The sequence below is a fragment of the Oryx dammah genome, unplaced genomic scaffold, assembly GCF_014754425.2.
Source record: "Oryx dammah isolate SB20612 unplaced genomic scaffold, SCBI_Odam_1.1 HiC_scaffold_1, whole genome shotgun sequence".
In the NCBI taxonomy this organism is placed as follows: domain Eukaryota; kingdom Metazoa; phylum Chordata; class Mammalia; order Artiodactyla; family Bovidae; genus Oryx; species Oryx dammah.
The window spans coordinates 66,139,248-66,149,203 of NW_024070185.1; the positions used below are offsets into that span (position 1 = coordinate 66,139,248).

The window sequence follows — 9,956 nt, forward strand, 5'->3', positions numbered from 1 at the left end:
CCTGGATTCTACTCTTACTTTATTCTTGTTAATTACATGCCTTTGGGGAAGTCACAGTTTGCACAGTTGTGAAATGAGGAGCGATGTCACCCTGCTTAACTCCTCGTCTTTTGTGACGATGTGTGTGTTGCATGTGTTCTCAGTCGTGTCTGACTCTTGGGAACCCATGGACTTGTAGCCCACCAGGCTCCTCTGTTCATGGAATTTTCCAGGCAAGAATATGGAAGTGGGTAGCCATGCCCTTCTGCAGGGGATCTTCCAGACCCAGTGATGGAACCCATGTTTCTTGCGTCTTCTCCACTGGCAGGCAGATTCTTTACCACTAGAACCACCTGGCCTCCCAGGTGTCAGGCTGGGTAATGACGAACCAGTGATGTTAGTAATGACAATGGGAGCAGCAGGATGGTTGCTCTATACTGATTGCAGGCAGCACTTTCTCAGTGTATTCTGGGATTAAACAAGGCATCATATGGTCAGAACTATACCTGGCACAGAAGGAGTGCTCAGGACTGTTTATACTGTCACTATTTTGGCCCCAGAGTGGAATGCTAGGGGAGATAAGCTGATGCCAAATCAGGGGTCAAAACTTAGGATGAAGAATGCTCAGGCAGGAGCTCCAATGGGGACCTGTTGTCTGAACGCTTCTTCCTTTCCTTCCGGACCAGCAAGGTTGTGTAACTTGCCCAAGGTCTCAGCCCAGAGTCAAGGTCCTGACTCCTATCCCTGTGCTGGCCCCCCAAAACTACAGGGTGGTCCTTTCAGTGAAGGGGCATACTGGAATGGTTCTGGCATTCAACCATCTCTCTTCCGGATTTCAGTTAACAGCTTCTTGGTTTCTCAGCCCTGCTCTGCCCTCCAGCCTATCATCTTTTCTTCTCTGCAGCCTTCCCAACTGGCAAACCCAGTCATGGCACTCCACAGCTGAAAAATTGCCCAACTCTTAAATCTGAACTCCTTAAAACGGCTCAACCCTCACCCCAGCCATAATGCATGCTCTGAACATGCAATTCCTAATGCCCTGTGTTGCCTTGTGGCCCATGCTTTTGTCAGTGCAGGTCCCTCTGCCTCCCACACTTTCCCCTGTCCATCAGTTTATCCTTTAATTCAGCAAATTATATTGAGCTCCTGTTATATGCCAGATGTGGTACAGGATGCTGATGTCATAGCAGTTAGTATCTTTGGTCCCTTGGAATTTACAGTGAAGTGGTGAGGAACACAGCATAGAAAAAGAACAAAAAATCAAAATATGTACATATTTTGAATTTATGTATTTGTTTGCACATGTATGTTATGGGGCTTCCCAGGTGGTTCAGTAGGTAAATAACCTGCCTGCCAATGCAGGAGACTTAAGAGATGCAGTTTGATTCCTGGTTCAGAAGGATCCCCTGGAGGAGGGCATGGCAATTGACTCCAGGCTTCTTTTATTTTTATTTTTTTACCGGTTTCATTCACTTTATTTTTCTCTTTATAAAATTATATGGTGGCTACAGCTGGGGACTGCGTCCTCTGCACGGAGACTCTGGTGTGGGTCTTCACAAGATGATCAGTGAATTCCTGATATGGAGACTTGGTGAACACTGTCTCTTTCCTGAGGTCAGGGGTGAGATAACTGCAGGTCTTGGAAATGACATCAAAAGTGGCCTTGGCGAAGTGGCCCAGGGTAACTGTCTCCTTAGGGTAACTAGCCTTTAGTTCAGTTCAGTTCAGTTCAGTCGCTCAGTCATGTCCGACTCTTTGCAACCCCATGAATCGCAGCACGCCAGGCCTCCCTATCCATCACCATCTCCCGGAGTTCACTCAGACTCACGACCATCGAGTCCGTGATGCCATCCAGCCATCTCATCCTCTGTCGTCCCCTTCTCCTCCTGCCCCCAATCCCTCCCAGCATCAGAGTCTTTTCCAATGAGTCAACTCTTCGCATGAGGTGGCCAAAGTACTGGAGCTTCAGCTTTAGCATCATTCATTCCAAAGAAATCCCAGGGTTGATCTCCTTCAGAATGGACTGGTTGAATCTCCTTGCAGTCCAAGGGACTCTCAAGAGTCTTCTCCAACACCACAATTCAAAAGCATCAATTCTTCAGCGCTTAGCCTTCTTCGCAGTCCAACTCTCACATCCATACATGACCACAAGAAAAACCATAGCCTTGACTAGACGGACCTTAGTCGGCAAAGTAATGTCTCTGCTTTTGAATATACTATCTAGATTGGTCATAACTTTTCTTCCAAGGAGTAGGTGTCTTTTAATTTCATGGCTGCAGTCACCATCTGCAGTGATTTTGGAGCCCAGAAAAATAAAGTCTGACACTGTTTCTACTGTTTCCCTATCTATTTCCCATGAAGTGATGGGACCAGATGCCATGATCTTCATTTTCTGAATGTTGAGCTTTAAGCCAACTTTTTCACTCTCCTCTTACACTTTCATCAAGAGGCTTTTTAGTTCCTCTTCACTTTCTGCCATAAGGGTGGTGTCATCTGCATATCTGAGGTTATTGATATTTTTCCTGGCAATCTTGATTCCAGCTTGTGTTTCTTCCAACCCAGCGTTTCTCATGATGTACTCTGCATAGAAGTTAAATAAGTAGGGTGACAATATACAGCCTTGATGTACTCCTTTTCCTATTTGGAACCAGTCTGTTGTTCCACGTCCAGTTCTAACTGTTGCTTCCTGACCTGCACACAGATTTCTCAAGAGGCAGGTTAGGTGGTCTGGTATTCCCATCTCTTTCAGAATTCTCCACAGTTTCTTGTGATCCACACAGAGGGTAAAGTCTGACTCTAACTGTCTGCCCAGGGAAACTGTGCAGCCCCTGGCAGAAGTGTAGCGGTCGTCGATGCCGGACATCATCAACAGCTTCTTGGGCACAGGGGTGTAGAGGTGCCAGTGCCTCTGGGGGCAGGGATGAGGCGCACCAGCACGGAGCCACAGCAGCCATTCACCTTGCAAGGAACCGTGTGGGGCTTGCCGATCTTGTTCCCCTAGCAGCCTCTTCGCACGGGGACGATGGACAGCTTGGCCAGGATGATGGCCCCATGGATGGCAGTGGCTACTGCCTTAGAGCAGTTGACATCCAGACTGACATGTCCGCTGTAATCCCCAATGGCAACAAATGCCTTGAACCTGGTCCACTGGCCAGCAAGGGTATGCTTTTGCACGGGCATAATCTTCAAAACCTCATCCTTGAGGAAAAAATCAACAATCCCAGACTCCTTGATGGGCAGAGAGAAAAGGGAGATCTCCTCCAGGGACTTGATCTTCATGTCCTTGACCAGGCGGCCCAGCTTGGTAACGGGGAGCCACTCCTTATTTTCAGCCTTGCCTCCACGAGCTCCGCGGCCTCTGCCTGGCCCCGTCCCAGGCCGCGACCCGCGGCCCCGGACGCCACTGCCACTACCGAAGCCTCTGCGGAAGCCACCGTGGCCTCCCATCCCAGGGCCCCTGGGTTGGGCCTTCCCGGGCCTTCCGCAGCACCAGCGTCATCCGCCATTTGGTTTTGTCACGAAGAAGCAGCCACTCCAGTATTCTTGCTTGGAGAATTCCATGGACAGAGGAGTCTGGCGGGCTACAGTCCACAGTGTTGCACAAAGTCGGATACGACTGAAGCAACTTAGCACGCAGCACACACGTATGTATTTATAGGTGGGAAATGCTACAAGGGAAAGTAAACAGCATAATATAATGATCTCTGGGGTGAAGGGCTGGTGGGTTTGGATTACTAACTCATCAAATTAATGTTTATTTATCTACACACTAATCAGGGGCACCTCCTTCAGGAAGCCTTCCTGGATCAGAACGTCTTTTGCTTCTGTTCCCAGAGCAGCCTGCTCTGCCTTGCCCATGCCATGTCTGGGCGCTTGACACACCAAACATCTTACAGTTTTAGTGTCTGTCTCTGGAGGTTCTGAGTTCCCTGCGGGCAGTGGCTGTCCTCTCCCAGGGCAGTACCTGGCATGAGAGAGGACAGCTGATGGCTGTGAGTGAATACACAGGCCAGATAGTCAAGGGACTGGGCTAGGGGAGGGAGGTATCAAGTAGGAGAGCTTGGTTGGCTCTTTTCAGAAGAGTGCAGTTGAAAATAAAATTGTGGAAGTCACTTGGGTATTTGTTTATAAATGACAAAGGCAGTCAGGAGCTTTTGATGAGCTCCTCATTCCTCCTGCCCCCATCACCTTCCTGTCATTTTCCAGTTATTTAGAACCAACCGGCCAGATAGCCCTTAACCAAGCAATATACATGTTAATGTGCAGAGCAGAGGCTGCGAATGAAGTAGCAGGCAAAGCACATTATTCAAAGGGAAGACGAGAAGGAAAAGAAATGAATGGTCTGGAGGCTGGGGGCAGATGTTGCCTTCATTGTAAGTCACCACCAGCCTTGTCTCCCTAGGGCCTGACACCCTGCTGTGCCCTCCACCCCTCTCCTCGCTGCCCAGCCTCTCCCCTCCAACACTCTTTTCCCAACAGAATGCCCTCAGTTTATTTTTAGTCCTTTCCAGAAGGCCCTTGGCAGTCTCACTTTAATTAGAATTGTACCCGAGTACTCCAGAGCTATTGATGGAATGATTTTGTCTCATCTTGCTGGTATTGTGTAGGGGGCAGCCAAAACTGCTTTCAGAGAAGTGGAAAATTTATCATTTATTTATTTCTCTTGGCCAATTAGCATCAGTCCAAGGAGGCATGTGAGAAAGAACACTGGAGCTGGCAGGAGGAGGGTGCGTGAGCTGACACCTTTACCTATGGGCTGAGCCATTCCTTCACTCATGTAATGGGGTCCTCATGCCTGCCAGGCTTCCTCCTGGGTTACTGTGAGGAGCAAATGAGTCCAGGAGAAACACTGATATTATGAAATGAGGTGCGGTGGAAGCACTGCGTGTCAATTACTGAAGCATGTGCAGAGAGAGGGAGGAAGGGGAGGAGAAGGAAGAAAAGGAGTCTGATTCCTAGGTTCTTGAGCACTGCTGCTTCCACCCTTCTCTCTTGGGTGGTTAGGGTGACATCATACGGGCCTTTGCAGCCACCTCTTCTGGATGGAGTTTTTAGGATGGATACAAATGATTGGAAAATTTTGTGTGTGTTTTGTGTATATGTGTGCGTATCTTTTGTTTTGTTTTGTTTTCAGATGAGTGACTCAGGAGACCCTCCAGTATACTCTGGAGGATCAGGGACCCTTTTGGTTCCAGGCTGCAACTCTGTAACACAGCATTGGAGGTACCTGACGGGTGGGCTCTGGTGGGCTTCCCAGAGTCTGCCCAGGCTCAGCCAAGGTGTCAAGGTGTGTGGCAAGGGCACCACAACCCCCTCCCAGCAGCATACCCAGACAGACACTTGCTCCCAGAAGTGAACACACACAACTACTCTGATGTAACTCTGCATACACCTCCATGGGCACACACTCACCCATGCATGCTAAAAACGTACAGAGCTTTGACATAGGAACTATATTAGTCATAGCAGGTTGGGCTATTCTGCCTGTATTCTGTATGAGTCATTACAGGTTAGGTTACCCTGCCAAACCAAAGAACCCCAACTACCTCAGTGACTTAAAACAGCCAGAGTCTGCATCTCTCTTTTGCAAATTTATTGTGGATCTGGGTGATTCTCCAGGGCAGCTTCTCTCCAGATGTTGGCTCGGTTGTCCACATTTCCTTACCTTACGGCACCTCTGCGTCAACACGTGATTGCCATGGCAGGATTGGAGGGGAGGAACAGCCATTAAATGCTTTGGCACCAAAGTGACACATTATGAGTTCTGATGGCAGAAGAGCAGGACTGATGAACATCAGTTACATTTTCTGCTGTCACTCGCCCCAGTCCTCAGCTTCCTTCTCTGTCTCTGTTTCCTCCTTCCAGTGAGGAAGATAAGCCGGATGACTTCCTGCTCAGACGTTCTGTTGTAAAATGTGCCCAGCAGTCTTGTGCTTCCCTTTAGCTTGCTGCCTTAGTGCTCTGGATCAAGTCCCTTTTTTGATATCCTCGAAGTCACCCTACTTTATGAGAAATACCTGAGGGGTGTCCCTGAGCATCTCTCTTGTGGAGCTGGTTTATGCATTTATAAAGAATGAAGGGTATCCACCTCCATTAGTGTCTGAGGTGTTTCTAATCTGAGTCCTGAATTAGTTTTCCTGGACTGTCTGTTACTTCAACTCCAGTCCAAATGGACAACTTACTGTTCCTTAGATATAACCTTGGCCTTCATCTAACACTACTTTTCTACTTCTCTATTCTTCTCTGGCCACATTGGTCTTAAATTGTTTTCTCAAACATGCCGAGCTTGCTCTTGCCTCAGGGCCTTTGCACTTACTGTTTACCTTGTCTTGCTTTGCACTTGTCTTGCAGTTGCTGTTTACCTTGTCTTAGTCTTTTTTACTCTTATCTGGAGTATGTCCCTTCCTGTTATCCTAACATATTGTCTTCATGCAGAAATAATTTTGTGTTAACATTTATGTTGATTGTCTACCTATCCCAATTAAAATGTAAGGTCCCTGATGTAGTCACCTTGTCTATCTTCTTCTCTCCCATGATATGAGAATAGTGGTTGGCACATAATGTTGTTCAGTCGCTCAGTCGTGTCCGACTCTTTGCGACCTCATGGACTGCAGCACACCAGGCTTCCCTGTCATTCACCACCTCCCAGAGCTTGCTCAGACTCATGTCCATCGAGCCGGTGATGCCATCCAACTATTTCATCCTCTGTCATCCCCTTCTTCTCCTGCCTTCAATCTTTCTGAATGTCAGGGTCTTTTCTAATAACATATGCCTATACAAGTACAACATAAAGATGGCTTTATTTTACATCTTATTTGACAGTGCTTCGCTTAATTGAATATGTCAAATAAGCCTAATTATTTTAATATTGCTGTTTCATAAGGAGAGAGACCAAATATTTTAAGATATCTCAGGACACTCTGGAAAAATCCCAAAGTTAGTGAGGTCAAAAAGACTTTATTAAAAATTGTATTTGAACCCAGAGGGATGGTATGGGGAGGGAGGTGGGATGGGGTTTCAAGATGGGGAACAGGTGTACACCCGTGGTGGATTCATGTTGATGTATGGCAAAACCAATACAGTATTGTAAAGTAATTAGCCTTCAATTAAAATAAATAAAATTTATATTAAAAATTTTTATTTGAGGAAGTGTACCAAAAAATATCAAAAGTTATGGACACTTGAATAAAAGGATCACAGATCATTATGAAATACTGCTAAATTATCCATTGAACCAAAGAAATAATTTTAAAACAAACACAGGTCACAAAATTGTGAGCAAAACTTCACTCTTTTTAATATTGAAAAGAAGACTGTTTTCTTAAGTTATTAAAGGACTGATTAAGACAACATTGTAACACAGGAAATTATGTTGATAAAACACAAAATCTTTGCTTTCTGGGCAGATTATTTAAAAGGTAAAGAAAAAGATTTCACAATCTGTTATCAAAAGCAGATCAAGAGCCTAATAAAACTTGGTCCTTTTATAGAGATAGCCAATTCTAATTTTACACTAGTGTACTTTTGATATTAAAACCCATTTTTTAACTTAAATTTATCCCAATCTTAGCCAGCTTGACCATGCATAAAATTTCTTCCCAAGATTACTGGAGTGGGTTGCCATTTCCTTCTTCAGGGGATCTTCCTGACCTGGGGATCAAACCCAGGTCTCCTGCATTGCAGGCAGACACTTTACCCTCTGAGCCATCAGGGAAGCCCTCTTTTTCCACAAAACTGCTAAAATATTTTTCCTATTTTCCCCCTCTTCTTCATTCTAGAACAATTAATCATTCTATTTTCCTTATCTACTTTTCAAACAGAGTTGTTTCCTTTCATCTTTATTATTATTACATAGCTTTGAAAATTAAAATTCCGAGCCCTTCAAATTCTTAATTACAATTCTCAACCCTTAGAACCCTTAATTCCTAGTAAGGAATTACCTAGGAGGTAAGCAATAGTGGACTGTCTTTTATACTAGAATTCTGTATATTGACGGGCTTTTAGATATATTTCATAATTTCTGGAAGTACATTATTCCTCATCATAAATTTTTAAATGTGGCACCAAACATGTTTACTAATAGACCCAAATATCTAAAATTTCTCAGTGGTAAGAAGCTGCTTATAAGACTATGTTCACTAATTAAAGTTTCAGTATTTTATCTGTAAATGATCTAGACGTTCAATGGCTATCAGTTATTTGATTAAGCTTAGCAAAACTCTAAGATTTCAAGTTACCAAAAAGATTTGGGGAAACAAATTAAATAGACATGCCCTAGAGCAGAGTTATTGCTGCAAGTTCACCTAGAAATGTTTATTTAATTGACTTGTTCTCAACAATTATATTTGCATTGCTCATGCAAATTTTATCATACTAAGTTATTGTTCTAGTTGACAAATTTCATCTAACAGAGATAACACAAACTTATTTGACTAGTAAACCAAGCAGAATAAAACTGCATTTCTGCATTATTTTAAATGCTGACAACCCTGAAGATATAACTAATTTAATTAAACTAGAGAAGTTAAACTAACTTTAATGCTGAACATTTTCTCAGATCATGTGAACTTGAAAAGCATTTGGGTTCATTTTTATCGTATTTCTTAGATCTTTAGGAATACTTAATTTAAACAAGTGCTTGCTGTTTTTAAGCTAATTAAATAATGTTCTTTTACAAATTAATTTTAATAATACCATACAGAGGTAGAAAAATATCTCACATTTACTATCTCTCTCTCTATCTATCTAGACACATGTAACATACAGACAAATGCAGAGATCATATAGGATTTGTTTTAAAACTTTAGGCATGAGATGAGTATGATCATGAAAGACTCACTGATTTATAAAGGCACAGTTGGATCAAATCATGTTTCTTGAAGATGGAATAAATTTTAGGGTTACCTTCTCAGATGGCTAAAGCTTTTCATTAATATTTGTGGAGAAAACACATGATTGTTCATTCACTTAAATCCCCAAGAATCACTTTTTTCTTTTCTTTTTTTCTGTTAAGAATTGCCTCTCTGAGGTTTGCATTTCAAAGTGATGGCCTAGATAAGAGTTCCTGGCACTTGCAAAGAGTGCGGATACCACCAAGAAGGAATTTTGACTCCTGGGGTCAGAATTTTTATAATATTTACAAGCTCTTTGAAATAAATAGGTGATATTTTAGGCTTGATAAAAAGGATAGGTGAGCTTTGAATTGTTTCTGAAGTTGCATTTTCTGTTATTGTAAAGATACAATTTGTAAGAAAATTTCTCAAAGAATTGGTTGCAATCTGAATGGTCAGGTCATGGGTTGAAACAATCATCCAACTACATTATCCTTAATTTGCTTCTTCAACCAAGATGGAAATAAAAATATTTTTATGTTCTAGACTTAGAGTTGTATGCATTTGGGATGTTTAGTAAACTCTTCCACAAAGTCTTCAGTAGGTTTTTCTTTTCTGGTGGGTACATTTAGCTTAGGGGACAAGGTCTGATAATGGAGTTTCATATTGGCCTTTGAATATCAGCTTCCAAACTGGCCAAACTCTGACCCTAGAGCTACTTTAAAAATCCTTTAAAATATCATGACAAGTTTCAGCCAAAACAATCAGTAAATATTCCTGGCAGTATTAGACAACCTCATGGACCAAAGAAGCATCCCCAAAGAAGGTGCAAAAGATGTTACCTTCCCACGATTCAGAGTCATCCCCAAAGATACCCAAAAGAAAGAACAACTGAGACAATTCCCCTGAGCTCTGGAAACAGTTTGATAGAGTCCCAGATGCAAATAGAGTTCAACTCATATTTATGTGCAGTCGTCAGTTCAGTTCAGTTCAGTTGCTCAATCGTGTCCGACTCTTTGCAAACCCATGAATCACAGCACGCCAGGCCTCCCTGTCCATCACCAACTCCTGGAGTTCACTCAGACTCACGTCCATTGACTCTGTGATGCCACCCAGCCATCTCATCCTCTGTCGTCCCCTTCTCCT

General features: G+C 43.5%; 1 pseudogene; it reads right to left on the bottom strand.

The window, feature by feature from the left end:
• Nucleotides 1-1,473: 1,473 nt before the first annotated feature.
• LOC120876461 lies at nucleotides 1,474-3,485 on the bottom strand (annotated as a pseudogene).
• Nucleotides 3,486-9,956: the final 6,471 nt, after the last annotated feature.